The sequence below is a fragment of the Ovis aries genome, chromosome 12 (genome assembly GCF_016772045.2).
Source record: "Ovis aries strain OAR_USU_Benz2616 breed Rambouillet chromosome 12, ARS-UI_Ramb_v3.0, whole genome shotgun sequence".
In the NCBI taxonomy this organism is placed as follows: domain Eukaryota; kingdom Metazoa; phylum Chordata; class Mammalia; order Artiodactyla; family Bovidae; genus Ovis; species Ovis aries.
Window position 1 is genome coordinate 26,903,718 of NC_056065.1, and position 18,500 is coordinate 26,922,217.

The 18,500-nt window shown below is 44.3% G+C and overlaps 1 pseudogene; it reads right to left on the bottom strand.

The window, feature by feature from the left end:
• Positions 1–559: 559 nt before the first annotated feature.
• On the bottom strand, positions 560–16,693 carry LOC114117350 (palmitoyltransferase ZDHHC4-like; annotated as a pseudogene).
• Positions 16,694–18,500: the final 1,807 nt, after the last annotated feature.

Consider the following 18,500-nt stretch of genomic DNA (forward strand, 5'->3'; position numbering starts at 1 on the left):
TCTGACCCTACAGGTCAGAGGGGAGGCACAGCAGATTGATTTGACAGTTACCTCTCCTGCATTTTCTATTAAGAATTTTGTTTCTTCAGACTATACCCTGATAGAAATTGAAAGGTTTAAACTTAAAAAAAATTTTTTTTCGTGTCTTCAAATAAGCTTATTTACAAAATAGAAATAGACCCACAGACATAGAAAACAAACTTATGACTACAGAAGGGGAAAGTAGGGGAGGAATAAATTAGGATGACTTGAAATACACACACACACACACACACACACACACACGCACACACATATATACAAAATAGGTCCAACAAGGTCCTAGTGTTTAGCACGGGGAACTATACTCAATAATTTGTAATAACCTGTAAGGATTATTATGAAAAAGAATGTATATATATATATATAATTTATATATATTGGGTGGCTCACACAGTAAAGAGATCCCCTGGAGAAGGGAATGGCTACCCACTCCAGTATTCTTTGTTTTTTTAGAAAGTATCCATATGCATAAATTAATGGATACTATATTTAAAAGGCAGCAGCACTCTTCTCATCCCTATTTCTTCTTTCTCTCATAATATGCAGCAGCAGGTAGAAAGAGCTCTCGAAGGTTGCCCCAGTGCCCACGGGAGTGGATGTTCTGGTAAGCCTGGGGCTCTGCTGATGGGGGCCTGGCCATGCGGCGGCGGTGCTGGCCCCGGCTCAGTCGCCTTTGTACCGCTTGTTAGTGATCTGGTTGGTGGTGGTCAGGTACAGACAGAAGCACAGGTAGCTCCCCAGGAGGAAGCTCAGCACCACGACAAAGCCCACCAGGAAGAGGATCCTTGGGAAAGTCAGGAACAGGTACTGAATAAGGAAGACAGGGTCAACAACCTACAAGTGTCAGAGGTCATCGATGTAAGTCTCCAGGTACAAGTCTGACATCACCACCAGCTGGACCAGGTGCTCACCACGGCCATGGTGGCCGCCGAGACTGTCAACGTCAAGAGGTAGGAGAGGAAATACCGGGTGTTCCAGGCCCCGATGCAGTTTTTCACTCATGCATTGCTGCTGCTAAGTCACTTCAGTCGTGTCCGACTCTGTGCGACCCTATAGACGGCAGCCCACCAGTGATGGTCAAACTGGTGCACACACCGGTTACACACCCAGTGCTTGGACCGCGCTGGTTTCCTGAACTCACAAGTAGGGCACCTCCTGTTCTTTGGGAACATCACTTCATCGGATGCATAAACTTAAAGGAACAGTAATTTGTTTGCTTTTGTTATGGTACCAGGGTTGGTTACACAACTAAGGGCAAAACAAAAACAAAAAACAGGTTTACAATCAGCAGTAGATAAGGCAGAAAAATGTAATACAAAGAGATCTCCAGCTCTTGACAGAGGCTGGATATTTCCCAGGTATATTTGGTATAAACCATCCCTTGCAAGACCGGCCTTCCCTTGTAGCTCAGTCGGTAAAGAATTTGCCTGCGGTGCAGGAGACCTGGGTTCGATCCCTGGGTTGGGAAGATCCCCTGGAGAAGGAAATGGCAACCCACTCCAGTATCCTTGCCTGGAAAATCTGATGGACAGAAGAACCTGGTGGACTGCAGTCCATGGGGTCGCAAAGAGTCGGGCACGACTGAGCGACTAACACACACACACATCCCTTGCAAGATGAGATGCAGGATAACGGAGGTGTAGTTTCTTGTATGGAAGAGGTAATGGAGCACTCTTAGCATGGCTCTCTGAAGACATTCAGGAATTACATGTGAAAATATTTGTGCTCCTCAGCTGATTAGGCCTTGCAAGTAATGGGTTTTTGAGCTAATGCAGATCATCACAAAACCAACCAGCACCAAAGCCAGGCAGAGCAAGAAGAGAACCAGAGAGTCCATCCTGGGGATGTTTCTTTTGTCTGGATAGCTTTCAGCCAGCAACTCTGGCGTTCCTCCTCCAAACATTCATGGAGAACTCAAATGACATCTCCTCTTGCGCAGTGCCGTGCGCCTGGCACAACAGGTAACACCCAAAGTTTTCCCCTAGGGGGCTGGATCTGGTGCCAGGATCGGTCAACAACCAGCTGCCTCGGGCTGGCACCTCCAGGGCGCATCCCCAGACCCACTCCAGTATTCTTGCCTGGAGAATTCTATGGACAGAGGAGACTGGTGGGCTACAGTGCATGGGATCACAAAGAATCAGACACGACTCAGTGACTTTCACTCATTTACTCCCTCCCTCATATATAACTGGGCTTCCCTAGTGGCTCAGATGGTAAAGCGTCTGCTTGTAATGTGGGAGAACTGGGTTCGACCCCTGGGTTGGGAAGATCCCCTGGAGAAAGAAATGGCAACCCATTTCAGTACTCTTGCCTGGAAAGTTTCATGGACGTAGGAGCCTGGTAGGCTACAGACCATGGGGTCGCAAAGAGTCGGACATGACTGAGCAACTGAACAAAGCTGATTTACAATGTTTGAGGTATATAGCAAAGTGAATCACATATTCTTTTTCAGATTTTTTTCCATTATAGGTTATTACAAGATATTGAATATAGTTCCTTGTGCTGTACAGTAGGTCCTTGTTTATTTTATATATAGTAGTGTGTATCTGTTAATTCCAAATTTCCAATTTGTCCTTCCTCTCACCTTCCCCTTTGGTAACCATATGTTTATTTTTGATGTATGTGAGAGTAGGACCTCATCTTAGCTCATCTTTGCATATACCTGCAAAGATCCTATTTCCTCGTAAGATCACATTTTCAGGTACTGGGTACAGTTCCCTTTGGGCTTCTCAGGTGGCTCAGTGGTAAAGAATCCGTCTGCCAGTGCAGTAGATCTGCGTTTGATCCTTGGGTCAGAAAGATCCCCTGGAGAAAGAAATGGCCCCCTGCTCTAGTGATGTTGCCTGGGAAATCCCACGGACAAAGGAGCCTGGAGGGCTGCAGTCCATGGGGTCCCTAAAAGAGTCAGACACGACTGAGCGACTAATCAGCATGGTTCCCTTACAGGTCCTGGTGCAGTTGGAATGTCAGCATTATCTTTTTGGGAGACACAGTTGAACCTGCTGTTTGAAATGCCTGCTAAGCAAATAGTCAGTGACTAGATTATTTGCTGAAGAAATAAATAAAATGAATGACATGATTGGATATAAGATGTGCACGTGGTTTTTTGAGACTACTGTGGATCTGAAATGCTGGGTAGAGGAGTTTGGACAATGCTCTAGGGTGGTAAAGCTTGTTGAGAAACACTGAGTTGATTTTATAGGGTCAAGCAAGGGAGACTTGTAGCTTATAGCTTGAGGTTTAAAAATTCTAGATTTTCAGTCTATCTAAAGATGTCACCAGACTTTTGTCCCTTGATTCTATTTTAAAAAAAAAAAACTGTTAAAAATACCAGTTGCCAGCTTGGAACACCCAAGCAGCAAGTCTGTGGACTCAGAACAGAGATTCTTTTTCTCGAGTTAGTGTCTCTGAAAGAAGCAGTAATGGACTCAAAAACGTTAAGGAAAATAAACATGTTAAGACCAGTGCAAACGTGGTATCATTTTCTATAATGGAAGAGTCTAAATATAGCCCTATGATTATAGATCATCACCATAGACAGCTTATCCCCCTCGAGCTTCCTCAAGTCTTTCACAAACATGACCTATTACATTTCTCACCTTTTCACGCCTTCATTAGAGGGGCTGATATTTTGGCTCACAAGTCGGACTGAATTTGCAGCGAACAAGTCCAGGCGGCTGGTGTCTTCTTAAGTCCCCCATGCTGAGCCCTATAGGCAGGCACAGGTGCTGTGTTGGCAGGTACTAATCAGCTGTAGGCAGCATGCCTTGCAGCTTTGGTCTCTTTAGAAATGTGAAGCAGTCATATACTTCTGAACCCATCTGCTATGGGTTGAATTGTGTCCCCTAAAAAGACATGTTGAAATCTTCACCCCTAGGACCTCAGAATGGGAACTTATTTGGATATCAGATCTTTGTAGATGTAATCAAGTTAAAATGAAGCCATTACGGTGGGCCGTAATTCAACTTGACTCATGTCCTTATGGAAGAGGGGAATTTTGACCGGGACTAAATGAGGAAAAGGCCACGTGAAGGTGGAGACATATAGGAGCAGGCCACGTGATGACAGATGCAGAGACTGAAGGGCTCCAGCTCAAGCCAAGGGAAACCAAGGATCCTCAACAATTCCTGAGCCTGGAAGAAGCAAGGAAGGGTTCTCCCCTTCCTTTTGAGGAAGCATGGCCCTGCTGACACCTTGATTTTGGACTTCTAGCTTCCAGAACTGTGACAGAATGAATTGCTATTGGTTTAAACCACCTAGTTTGTAGTCCTTTATCATGGCAGCCCTAGGAAATGAAAACATTTTTTCTTTCTCCAGTGTTTATCTGCCTTGACATTAATTTCTCTAGGTCGTTGTACCCTGTTGGGTTAACTTAGCTAATTCTTTATTGCTAAAGTATTTGCAGCTGTTGCTAGCATTGTGGGGAGTGCATGGGGAGTTGCTAAGCACCACGTGCTCTGTGAAGGGACCCTATCTGGCGGGTCACCCTCAGGTGTGCTAACTGGGGAGAGTTTAATGAAGGGAAACACAAAGGTGGACAGGGCCAAGGAAACTAACAAGGACGATGAAGGATGACTCCTACTAACTGCAGTTCGTAATGGAAGGTGCCATTACCACCCCTTAACCTAAAGGAGTCAGGGAGGGACAGTCCCCAGAGCCAGGGATGGCAGTAGCTGTGGCTATAGGAGGTGGTTATCTAACAGGATCTGCATGGCAGGGAGGGAACCAGGGGGATACACATCTGTTCATTCTCTTCTTCCATCCTCTGATACCTGTTTGCTTCACCCAACCAGAAGCTGGAGGGCAGCTGGCATGGAGCCTATAAAGGTCAGCTTTCCTGGGTTACAAAGAAGGGTGAAGCAGTTTAGATAGTGGGTTCTCAAGAAGAGATGGGGGCTGAGACTGTGCAGAGATCATGCCAGATGGGGGCAGGGAGCCAGTTCTCCGCTGCCTACCCTTCCCCCAGCTTTGATTTGCTCGTCCAAGGATATGCCTGGTATAAAAGTCCCCATTTTGATCCTATTTGCATTTTGGTGGCACCTATTTTTATGTGAGAAATAGCTGTCTCTGAATGCTAAATTCTAATGCAATTTCTTTTAAAGCTCAAGGGCGATGGGGGCAGAGGCGGAGGGAGAGAAACCTAACAAAAATGGGACAGATAATGGTGGATTGTTAGCTCGGAAAAAAGGATTGCCAGAAGGAAAATACTGACCAGGGATGAGGTTAGAAAGAAAAAAAAAAAAATCATGTGCTAAGGGGAAGAAAGTGAGCTGGATTCCAGTTAATAGAGAAAATGAGCTAGAGAAGGACATGAAAAGATGACCCAAATGCAATCCTGAGAGAAATCTGCAAGAGATTTCTGTCTGTGAGAATCAAGGAGAATGAAATTGTATCTTTCTTACCAGAATGTGGTGAGAAGGAGATGAGTCAGTGTAAGGAAGAATGCTCTTTAGCTATGAAGCACTGTATACGTTAAAAGTATATAACAACAGTCACTATATAACAGCCATCTAGTTGGGGGTATAAGGAGATGCCTGAGCAATTTCAGCTACCCTGACGGATTGTGTATGGCTAGTCATTATCATTTTCACCCACAATAAGCAATAGGGACTTCATTTCATCAACTAAAGTGGGGTAGATCTAAGAACAGAAATCAGATAATTGAGAGGGAAAAGTCTGCAACTTCTGCTTTGCCAAACTCCTGCGTTTGTTCCCTTCTTAATTCACCCCATGAGAGTCTCAAGGATGTGGTAGGTTTTGGTACCTAACTGGCCAGTAGAAGATGTTTCTGAATTTCTTATGAGCAAGTATGTGGAGGAAAGCTAGGACCATACTTCCATTACTAAGGGGAGACGATGTTCAGTTTTTTTGGTGTGGTCATAGTAACAGTAAGTAGGAATCTCTAAGAACTTTTGATTATTGTTGTTGTTCAACCACTAAGTCATGTCCAACACTTTGCAACCCTATGGACTGTAGCACGCGAGGCCTCCATGTTCCTCACCATCTCCTGGAATTGGCTCAAACTCATATGCATTGAGTCAGTGATTCCATCCAGCCATTTCATCCTCTGTCATCCCCTTCCCCTCCTGCCTTCAGTCTTTCCCAGCACCATGGTCTTATCCAATGAGTTGGTTTTTTGCATTAGGTGGCCGAAGTATTGGAGTTTCAGTTTCAGCATCAGTCCTTCCAATGAATATTTGGGTTGATTTCCTTTAGGATTGACTGGTATGATCTCCTTGCAGTCCAAGGGACTCTCAAGAGTCTTCTCCAGCACCACGATTTGAAAGCATCAATTCTTTGGCCCTCAGCTTTTTTTATGGTCCAACGCTCATATCGGTACCTGTGTTGCTGTTCAGTTGCTCAGTTGTGTCTGACTCTTTGCAACCCTATGGACTACAGTGTGCCAGGCTTCCCTGTCCTTCACTATCTCCTGGAGCTTGGTCAAACTCATGTCCATTGAGTTGGTGATGCCATCCAACCATCTCATCCTCTGTCATCCCCTTCTCCTCCTGCCTTCAATCCTTCCCAGCATTAGGACCTTTTCTAATGAGTCAGCTCTTCCCATCAGGTGGCCAAAGTATTGGAGCTTCAGCTTCAGCATTAGTCCTTCCAATGAATATTCAGGCTCGATTTCCTTTAGGCTTGACTGGTTTGATTTCCTTGCAGTCCAAGGGACTCTCAAGATTCTTCTCCAACACCACAGTTCAAACGTATCAATTATTTGGTGCTCAGCTTTCTTTGTGGTTCAACTCTCACATCCATACATGACTACTAGAAAAACCATAGCTTTGACTAGATGGACCTTTGTTGGCAAAGTAATGTCTTTGCTTTTTAATATAGTGTCTAGGTTGGTCATATCTTTTCTTCCAAGGAGCAAGCTTCTTTTAATTTCATGGCTGCAGTCACCATCTGCAGTGATTTTGGAGCCCAAGAAAATACAGTCTCACTGTTTCCATTGTTTCCCCATCTATTTGCTGTCAAGTGATGGGACCAGATGCCATGATCTTAGATTTCTGAATGTTGAGTTTTAAGCCAACTTTTTCACTCTCCTCTTGCACCATCATTAAGAGACTCTTTAGTTCCTCTTTGCTTTCTGCCGTCAGTGTGGTATCATCTGCATATCTTGAAGTTGTTGATATTTCTTCCCACAATCTTAATTCTAGCTTGTGATCATCCACCCAATACCTTCAGTTCAGTTCAGTTCAGTTGCTCAATCGTGTCCAACTCTTTGCGACCCCATGGACCTCAGCACACCAGGCCTCCCTGTCCATCACCAAATCCCAGAGTTTACTCAAACTCATGTCCATTGAGTTGGTGATGCCAATACCTTGGTTCTGCTCTAATTTAAGTACTTAACTCTTCTCTGAATTATTTCAGTAGGTTTTTGACATATCAAATTTCCAGTCCATTTTCTTCATTGTCAGATGAGTTATCTTCCTATAAACAGGTCAGACAGTTCTACCCCCTCAATATCTTCAGTGGCTCTTTCTTGGTCTAAGTATCTGGCTCAGTTCGTGTCTGTAGCTTTAAGGCCCTCCAAGATTGAGCCCTGATCTGTCTTTTCAGCTTCCTCACCCACTATGCCTGTCTCTGGCCCTGCACATATCACACTGCACTCCTCACCCTTCCCTGAATTTGCCATTCAAACCTCTATGCATTTTCTTTTGGCCACATCATAACATGTGGGATCTTAGATCCCCAACCAGGGATTGAACCCATGCCCCCTGCCTTAGGAGCATGGAATCTTAACTACCAGACCACTAGAGGAGTCATGCAAATCTCTGTGTTTTTATACTGTCTGTAGAATCTTCCTAGCTTCCATTCAAATCTAGATCTCCACATAGCCTTTCTTGGGCCACCTAGTTGGAATCAATTATTCCTGACTTCATCTTTCCATAGTATTTTTCTTACTCCTCTCCTATAGTTCTTATTTTTACATTGCTTTATATTATAGCTAGTTGTCTTCTCTCCAGATTGTATGCTTCTCAAGGGCAGCCATTGAATCTTATTCCTTTCTGTGTCCATCCCTTAGAGCTTCACATGTAGCGTGTATGCATGTTCAGTCACTAAGTCATGTTTGACTCTTGCAACTCCACGGACTGTAACCTGCCAGGTTCCTCTATCTGTGGGATTTCCCAGGCAAGAATACTGGAGTGGGTTGCCATTTCCTCCTCCAGGGATAGAATCCCAGAATGGAACCCACATTCTCCTCCATCTCCTGAATTGGCAGGCAGATTCTTTACCACTGAGCCACCTTCATACATAGTGTTAGTCAGTTAGTTCAGCTATGTCTGACTCTTTGCAACACTGTGGACTGCAGTACACTAGGCTTTCCTGTCCATCACCAATTCTCAGAGCTTTCCTGTCCCTCCCACCAACTCCCAACTCCCAAACTCACGTCCATCAAGTCGTTGATGCCATCCAACCATCTCATCCTCTGTCATCCCCTTCTACTGCCTTCAATCATTCCCAGCATCAGGGTCTTTTCTAATGAGTCAGTTCCTCCCATCAGGTGGCCAAAGTATTGGAGCTTCAGCTTGAGCATTAGTCGTTCCAATGAATATTCAGTCGTTCCAATGAATATCCAATGATATTCAATGAATATCCAATGATTTCCTTTAGGATTGACTAGTTGGATCTCTTTGCAGTCCAAGGGACTCTCAAGAGTCTTCTCCAACACCACAATTCTAAAGCATCAATTCTTTGGTGCTCAGCCTTCTTTATGGTCCAACTCTCTATACCTGACTACTGGAAAAACCATAGCTTTGACTATACATAGTGGGTTCTCTGAAAATATGAGCAAATGAATGAATACTAAGCAAATCCTACAGTGTGGATCACTGAGAGGCTGGAGTTGAAGTATATATTATAGCTTCAGAATTCCTGATCTAGAACTTTCCTGGTGGTCCAGGAGCTAAGATTCTGCAGCCCAATGCAGGGGGTCCAGGTTTGATTCCTGGTCAGGGAACTAGACTCCACATGCTGCAACTAAGACCCAGCACAGCTAAAAAGGAAAAAAAAAAAAAAAATCCTGATCTTTTTTCACCAGAGCCAGAAATTCAAAAGGAGGTGATTTAGTTGGTGGAGAAGTGGTCTATGGGAAGTCTGAAACGGAAGTGCAGCTGTACTTCCATTTCATTTTGTTCCTGTAGATTTTGTCTCATGGCCTTGACTTGAAATTTCAGTTGGAAACTTGAAATGCAACAAAAATAGTTTCTTCTGTGTCACCCAATAATAAGGCTTTCAAAATTCTTTATTTCCATGTAAACATTTCTCTTGAAAATCAACTCTGCTACAAAGTGGGGCTAATTCAACTGCCATCCATGTGGATGTAGTTGTGAGGATGACTTTAAATGGGACATTTTTAGACTCTCCAATATGTCAACAAGTTAGGAGTTTCATTCATTTAAAAAATGTAAATAAATGCAGCTGCATCTGGTTATACAGACAATAAAAGTGAGATCGTGATGGTGCTAAAGCAAGTGGGAAGATGCTCTAAATTGAGAGAGACAACCAGCTTCGAGCCTAATTTAAGGAGTACCAATAAATATATTTAGAAAACTCATGCAACAAAACTCATACCTCCAGCTCATCTTTTTTTTTTTCACTCTGTGAGCTAGCTGAACTCATCATGACAACTTCAGAACAACAAATAAAGAACTGGCTGCCTACCAAAACATCAAGTGGTGAGAAAGGAAAGTCGCATGCATCAAACGCGCATGCTGGAATTCTCCACTACTCTACGTAAAATTATTATATAACTTTGTATTTCCTGTGAGAATCTTTTGTTGAGTTAAACAGTGTTCAACTTTCAAAATCTAGATTTCCAGAAATCAAAGAGAGTCTGTTTGTTTTAAGATATAATGTATTTTTCTCCTAAAATGTCATTATAAATGCAACTAGGTACCCGGGCTGGCCCAGTAAAGCCATTTAAGCTTAAAACATTGATGCCATATCATATATTTGCAAGCAAAATTAGTTTTAAAAAATGTTTGCACTGCAATATTAACATTTACGTAAGTAATTTAATCTCTCATCCTTAAAATTGAAGAAGAAAGGCTTTCATTCTTGCTAAATGATAATGCCTGTGGAAAAATAGATTTCATTAAAGGAGGATGAAAATATAGATTGGTACTATAGTGGAGAGTCTGAAGGGAAATTTGGGCTCTTTCCCAGGCCTTCTAATTTGCTACTATTGGTTCTTGATGACATTACATTTCACTCCCAAATGTAGGGCCTTCCTTTTTCCTCACATGGATATATCACTAGTACTACTTTAAACTTATCATTCATGATTAGGGTCATTTTTCTTTGACTTACAAATGGAGAAAAAGGGGGCACAAGAGACATTTTCCTGAGGTAACTGAACAAAAATTACATGAGAGGAAAGAGGGAGAAGAAGCTCTTAAAAAAGGCTCTGTGTGCATATGAAAAATAAATTTCCCATAGTGGTGAATGGAGCTGAGTCAGCAAAAATGCAAGATTTCCCCGCCACCCCCCTTAAAAAAGAAAAGAGCTGTTCATTAGATTTGATGGTTCTCTGTCATGCTATTACCTCCTGAGAGGCAGGGACCATCACAGGAACAAGCAGAGAAAGGACACATTGTGCCGCTGGCTGTTCTTTTTTATGGGACATTCATCTATCAGTTGTAAGTTTGAGATTTACTGCTCTCTCTCATTAACAACTTTGGATTTATAATTGTGATTTATTTCTCTCATTTTTCCATACGGAGTAAATGAGTGTATTCTATTTTTTAAAAACTTGTATCTCTCTCTGTCACCATCATCTCCCATCCAACTTGCTGCTACTATTAGGGTAATACTTTTATAAGACCTTTCTTCAGCCAAGAAAAACTGCATGGTTTCCCATTTTCTTCACAAGTAGAAACTTTTCTGCCAAGTGTCCAGATTCTCCATAATAGGACCTCCCCTTCATAGCCAAGCCCACGCCTCCTCCACTTCTCATCAGATGCCTCTTCTGTGATTTGGCCAGAATCTTTCCTGTTCTTTGAAAATGCCACAACCATTCCAGCTTCTATGCATCATCAGCTCATGTTCTCCTTGCAATTCATACTTTTTCTCCCTGGCTATCTAAATTCCATCTATATGTAGGAAACAATGTTTGGAGATCTAGTCTACTTGTAATAATTTTAGCCACCCTCTGGTGATGTTTGTACTACATAACCGAGCCTTCTAAGCTACCTATGATTGGACTAAGAGAGTATATCTGACCCGGATGAAATGATCAGACTCTCTTTCCCAGGAACTTGGAAATGAAACTGAAAAGCAGTCTGAGTGTTCAGATTTGGAACATATGAACTTAGGAACTGAGGGTCAACCACATTTTCCTTTGTGGAAGAGAGACTGTGGAAATCTAATGATAGAAAGAGAGCATGCAGTGCTTAGGGTGCTTGGTAGAAAATAACAGAAACCAACTCTGGTTTATTTAAGCAGACTATTTACTTCAAGGTCTTATGTAGCTCTTAGAATCAATGGGGAAGCTGGAAAGCCAGGTTTGGAAATGGACAGGGACCAAGGGAAACTAGGCAGTCAGGGACAGCCAAGGTGTCAAACCAGAGACCATCTGGTTAGAAGGTCACTGTAGGCTCCATGTCTTGTGTTCTCTTGTATAGGACCACATAGCAGCTCCTTCTAATGCTCCTTCTAAAAGTTAACTCAGATTATGACACTCTCCTGCGGTTGTATAATAAAGAATTTCTTTGGTCTTCGTCCCAGGTTCCTGGCTTGGTGCTTCTAAAACACCTTAGAATTTCCCAGGTGATAAAAATGCTATTGTTATTCATGGTGGGTCTTGATCATTTATGCTAATGAGCTGGCTCTGGATGGGAGTCATTTGGACCTGGAAGCTCTAGACCCCAAGGCTTAGATGAGTAACAGTGGTTGGTAAACACATCCATGTGCTGGGAGGGTGACTCATCCTTATTCCCTGGGATGCTCCTAGTCCACACCCTATGTGTCTCTTCATTTGACTGATCCTGATTCGTATCTTTTATAATAAAACTGCAAGTGTAAGTCTAGTGCTTGCCTGAGTTCTGTCAGTTGTTCTGGGAAAATTGAACCTGAGGGAGTCATAGAACCTCCTGAATTTTTAGCCAGGTGTTCAGAAGTGTGGGTGGCCTCAGGACCCTTGAACTTGCAGCTGGCATATGAAGTAATGACAGTCTTCTTGGGGGCTGTGGGGTGTCTGCTGACCCAGGGGCTTGGAGTCAAAATTGTATTGCCATATTGCACCTTCTTGAACTTCCATGTGAATTTTATTAAACCAGAATAAAGCAAATCTTCACCATGGCCTTGCCAGACCTGACCACTGTTGCCTCTCTCACTACTTTCCGTCCACATTCACTTCACTGCAGCCACAATGGCCTTTTTTTCTGTCTCTCGTACAAACCAAGCTGGCTTCATTTCAGGTCCTTGCACTTGCTGTTCCCTCTCCCTAGAAGGGCTTTCCTCCAGATCTTTGCCCAGACTTCTCTAAGGGTGAAAGTGGTGTTGGTCTTGTTCACCTCTGTATCCAAGACCTAGAGCCATGACTTTATTGGTTGATTATAGACTCAGAGGTCACATCAGAGACCTGGTAAATCTATTCATTGTAATTCTGCAGCCGACAGGATTGAATTTGAGCTCTGATGTTTTTTCTTGATTGGCTCTGTGGCTATAAGACAAGAGGTTCTCTTTTGCTGTAATAGAAACTTCATGGTTCTCTAACCCTGACATTAGGCCTTCCCTGTTACCTCAGATGGTAAAGAATCCTCCTGCAATGCAGGAGACCCAGGTTTGATTCCTGGGACAGGAAGATCCCCTGGAGAAGGAAGGGAATGGTTACCCACTCCAGTATTCTTGCCTGGAGAATACTGGTTAGAGGAGCCTGGTAGGTTATAGTCCATGGGGTCTGCAAAGAGCTGGACATGACTGAGTGGTTAACACTTTCACTTTTCAATCCTGACATTAGCTAAGATAGTAAAGCCCTAGAATGGTCTTTTTTTTTTTTCCCCCATCAAACTCACCGGTGTGTTCAGAAAGCAGCCAGCTCATCCAGAGCCTTTCTAATCATTGTTCCTACCAAAATAGTTACTTACAGCCACCACTTGGTCTCCTCAAGCCTCACCTCCCATAAGCACTTCCTCCCAAGTGGCCAATGGTGAAAATTTAACTCACCATTTGCTGCTGTGTACCATGGAGACTAGCATCCCAACTTCTCACTGGCATTGAGGTAATCACTGCATTCAAGCCAAGATCGCTCAGATGACCAATCCAGATACCTATTTTTGAGTCAGTTTCCTGGGGCTGTTTTAGAAGCCGAGCATGAGTTTGGTTGGAGAAGCAAAAACTACTCTTGGTTTTTTAAACAGAAGGAATTTAACCCAGGAAATTGGTAACAAAGGTCTTGGGACAGTGGAACAGCAAAAACGGATCATTTGAGGAGGCCACTGGCCATCCACCGCTAAGAAGGCTGCACAAGGGGAACGTGCGTTACCGGCGTCCGTCGCTGCCCCGCTGTTCTGAACCGGCCTCCAGAGCAGGAGCCGCAGAGCCCTCCCTCGCTCCTGCTGCTGCACCGCCACCACTGCCACCGCCGCTGCTGCTTTTGTCACTGCCTCTGCTGCCAATGGCACCCCACTCCAGCACTCTCGCCTGGAAAATCCCATGGAAGGAGGAGCCTGGTGGGCTGCAGTCCATGGGGTCACTAAGTGTCGGACACGACTGAGCGAATTCACTTTCAGTTTTCACTTTCATGCATTGGAGAAGGAAATGGCAACCCACTCCAGTGTTCTTGCCTGGAGAATCCCAGGGACAGGGAAGCCTGGTGGGCTGCCGTCTGTGGGGTCGCACAGAGTCGGACACGACCGAAATGACTTCGCAGCAGCAGCTGCTGCTCTTGCTGACGCTGCCAGCAGAACTGGGAAAAAGGATCACTTCTTCCTTTCATCCACTTTTCAGTCTCCTCCCAGTGCCTTCCACTGGCAGAACCAGCTGGCAAGGGAGTGTGCAAAATGCAGCCTCAGGCTTCCGGTCCTGGTGCTGGAGAGGAAGTGAAGCAGGGGGAGTGTTAGCTGAGAGGCCACAGCTTCTACTTGGCATGAGCTCGAAGGTCGCTCCCAGGCAAACCTTGCTAGCCCACCCAGACTAGAGCAGACAAGCTATGCTCACTCTCAAAACTGTACATTACTATGTGTAAAATAAATAACTAACGAGAACCTATAGTGTAGCACGGTGTGGGGAGGGGGAAGAAGGTGCAGTCTGTTTGTAGGACATATACCAAGTTAACCTTAAAAATACATTCGAATATCCATTGGGACTTCTCTGATAGCTCAGATGATAAAGAATCTGCCTGCAATGCAGGAGACCCAGGTTCGATCCCTGGGTTGGGAAGATCCTCTGGAGAGGAATGGCTACCCACTCCAGTATTCTTGCCTGGAGAATTCCATTGACAAAGGAGCCTGGCAGGCTACAGTCCATTGGGTTGCAAAGAGTTGGATATGACTGAACGACTAAGACTTTCACTTTCTTTCCAATATGCATTAACTGCAGACAAGTATTGTTTGATTCCACTTATACGAGATAACCTAGAATAGTCAAATTAAAAGAGTCAGAAATTACTTTGGTAGATTCCAGGGGCCGGGAATGGGGGGTGAGGAGGGGGGAATGAGGACTTAGTGTTTAATAGGAATAGAATTTCAGTTTAGGAAGATGAACTGAACTCAGTTCAGTTCAGTTCAGTTCAGTTGCTCAGTCATGTCCGACCCTTTGCGACCCCATGAATCGCAGCATGCCAGGCCTCCCTGTCCATCATCAACTCCTGGAGTTCACTCAGACTCATGTCCATCAAGTTAGTGATGCCATCCAGCCATCTCATCCTCGGTCGTCCCCTTCTCCTCCTGCCCCCAATCTCTCCCAGTATCACAGTCTTTTCCAATGAGTCAACTCTTCGCATGAGGTGGCCAAAGTACTGGAGTTTCAGCTTTAGCATCATTCCTTCCAAAGAAATCCCAGGGCTGATCTCCTTCAGAATGGACTGGTTGGATCTCCTTGCAGTCCAAGGGACTCTCAAGAGTCTTCTCCAACACCACAGTTCAAAAGCATCAATTCTTCGGCACTCAGCCTTCTTCACAGTCCAACTCTCGCATCCATACATGACTACTGGAAAAACCATAGCCTTGACTAGACGGACCTTAGTCGGCAAAGTAATGTCTCTGCTTTTGAGTATGCTATCTAGGTTGGTCATAACTTTTCTTCCAAGGAGTAAGCGTCTTTTAATTTCATGGCTGCAGTCTCTGGTCCACTGGAGAAGGGAATGGCGAACCACTTCAGTATTCTTACCTTGAGAACCCCATGAACAGTATGAAAGGGCAAAATGATAGGATACTGAAAGAGGAACTCCCCAGGTCAGTAGGTGCCCAATATGCTACTGGAGATCAGTGGAGAAATAACTCCAGAAAGAATGAAGGGATGGAGCCAAAGCAAAAACAATACCCAGCTGTGGATGTGACTGGTGGTAGAAGCAAAGTCCAGTGCTATAAAGAGCAATATTGCATAGGAACCTGGAATGTCAGGTCCGTGAATCAAGGCAAATTGGAAGTGGTCAAACAAGAGATGGCAAGAATGAACGTCGACATTCTAGGAATCAGCGAACTAAAATGGACTGGAATGGGTGAATTTAACTCAGATGACCATTATATCTACTACTGTGGGCAGGAATCCCTCAGAAGAAATGGAGTAGCCCTCATGGTCAACAAAAGAGTCTTGGATGCAGAACTTGGATGCAATCTCAAAAATGACAGAATGATCTCTGTTTGTTTCCAAGGCAAACCATTCAATATCACAGTAATCCAAGTCTATGCCCCAACCAGTAACGCTGAAGAAGCTGAAGTTGAACGGTTCTATGAAGACCTACAAGACCTTTTAGAACTAACACCCCCAAAAGATGTCCTTTTCATTATAGGGGACTGGAATGCAAAAGTAGGAAATCAGTTGAGTTAGCTATGGTTAAAATGGGCTTCCCTGGTAGTTCAGCTGGAAAAGAATCTGCCTGCAATGCAGGAGACCCTGGTTCGATTCCTGGGTTGGGAAGATCCACTGGAGAAGGAATAGGCTACCCACTCCAGTATTCTTGGGCTTCCCTTGTGGCTCAGCTGTCAAAGAATCCGCCTGCAATGTTGGAGACCTGGGTTCGATCCCTGGGTTGGGAAGATCCCCTGGAGAAGGGAAAAGCTACATACTCCAGTATTCTGGCCTGGAGAATTCCATGGACTGTGTAGTCCATGGGGTCATAAAGAGTTGGACACAACTGAGCGACTTTCACTTCACTTCATGGTTAAAATAGTATGTTTTATATTATGGAACTTTTACCATAATAAAAATATATATATATAAACCTCCCTGGACATAGTCCTCATAGAACTTTGTATGGATTGTTATTATATATTATATTACACATGTATGTAGATGTATATGCATATTTCATATATTTATATATTTATGTCAGTTTATGTTTTCCCTGCTAGATGCTTCTGGAAGGCAGGGCCTATATAGGTTTTTCTCTCCAGGGTCTGCAGTGCCTACATATAATAGACACTCATAAACGTTTGTGGAATAAGTGAAGGGCTCCAAACGCCCATACCTTACCGCTCATGCTTCATCATTTTCTCTCCTTTAGTCTTAATTCAGTTCCATCTATCATGATATTTCAAACCCCACAAAGAACTGTGAGACTGTTAGTAAGAAAGCTAGCTGTTTAGAAGGGTTCTTATCACCTTTTAAAAAACGTGCACATTCAACAACAGTGTGAGACTCCAGAGCATTCCAGTCCCTCCAGACTCCCTGCCACTCAGGGTAACTTTCAAGTTTGTGTTGGAAGTTACAGCATTGGGCCTCGAAGGTCTCATGTGGTTTTAATTTTAGGGGCCTGAATGGGCAACTAGGTGCTTTCAAGAAGGGCATAACAAAAATAGATGTAAGAACAGGCATCGGAAAGTGCCAGGCTGAGGAGTGAGGAGCACAGAGGAGGCAAAGGGCCCTCTGGTGTTGGATGAAGGTGTGAGGCAGGAAGCAAATTCCCCTGAGTCAGCTTGAACACAGGGCCTCTGTAAAGCTAATATTGGGCTTTCCAGGTGGTGCTAGTGGTAAAGAACCTGCTTGACAATGCAGGAGACATAAGAGACGTGGATTTGATCCCAGAGTCAGGAAGGTCTTCTGGAGGAGGGCATGACAATCCACTCCAGTATTCTTGCCTGGAGAATCCCATAGACAGAGGAGCCTGGTGGGCTATCTTCCATAGTGTTGCAAAGAGTTGGACATGACTGAAATGACTTAGCATGCACACAAGGCCAATATTTGGCTTCTACAACATGTATTTGGCTTCCCTTGTGGCTCAGCTGGTGAAGAATCCACGGGCAGTGTGGGAGACCTGGGTTTGATCCCTAGGTTGGGAAGATCCCCTGGAGAAGGGAAAGGCTGCCCACTCCAATATTCTGGCCTGGAGAATTCCAGGGACTATATAGTTCATGGGATCGCAAAGAGTCAGACCCGACCAAGTGACTTTCACAACACATATGAGTCTGTGAAGTCTGCCGTAATAAAGTACCATAGACTGAGTGGCTTAAACAATAAAAATTTATTTTCTTACTATTCTAGAGGATGAAGTCAAAGATCAGGTATCAGCAGGGTTGGTTTCTTCTGAGGCCTCTGTTCTTGGCTTGCAGCGCCTTTTCACTGTGTCCCCGCATGTCGCCCCTTCGTCCGTGCGTGCGTATATCTTTGTCCAGATTCCCTCTTCTGATAAGGACACCAGCCACACTGGATTAGAGCTTACTTGTATGACCTCGCTTTAACTTAATTATCTCTGTAGAGACACTCCCTCCAGATACAGTCACATTCTGAGGTACTGGAGGTTAGGATTTCAACACGTGAACTTGAGGGGCATGATTCAGCCTATAACACTGTAAACTTGGCTTCCTTCTTGCGTATTTGTTTATCTCTATTATGGAAGTTTTTCTCAAACTGGAATCACAATATATTAACCTGTATCTCCCATGTTGCCAGTTTCCAGAGGGCTTCAAGGAGAACTGAAGTGGTTTGCAAATAAAAGTGAACAATGCTGCTAAGTCACTTCAGTCGTGTCCGACACTATGCAACCCCATAGACGGCAGCCCACCAGGCTCCTGTCCCTGGGATTCTCCAGGCAAGAACACTGGAGTGGGTTGCCATTTCCTTCTCCAATGCATGAAAGTGAGAAGTGAAAGTGAAGTCGCTCAGTGGTGTCTGACTCTTAGAGACCCCATGGACTGCAGCCTACCGGGCTCCTCCTTCCATGGAATTTTCCAGGCAAGAGTATTGGAGTGGGGTGCCGTTGAACAACAGGACACAGTAAAACGCTGTACCCCGTCCCTCCAGCACACCTCTCAGCTGCTCCCTGGTGCTATCAGTGGGCATGAACTTGA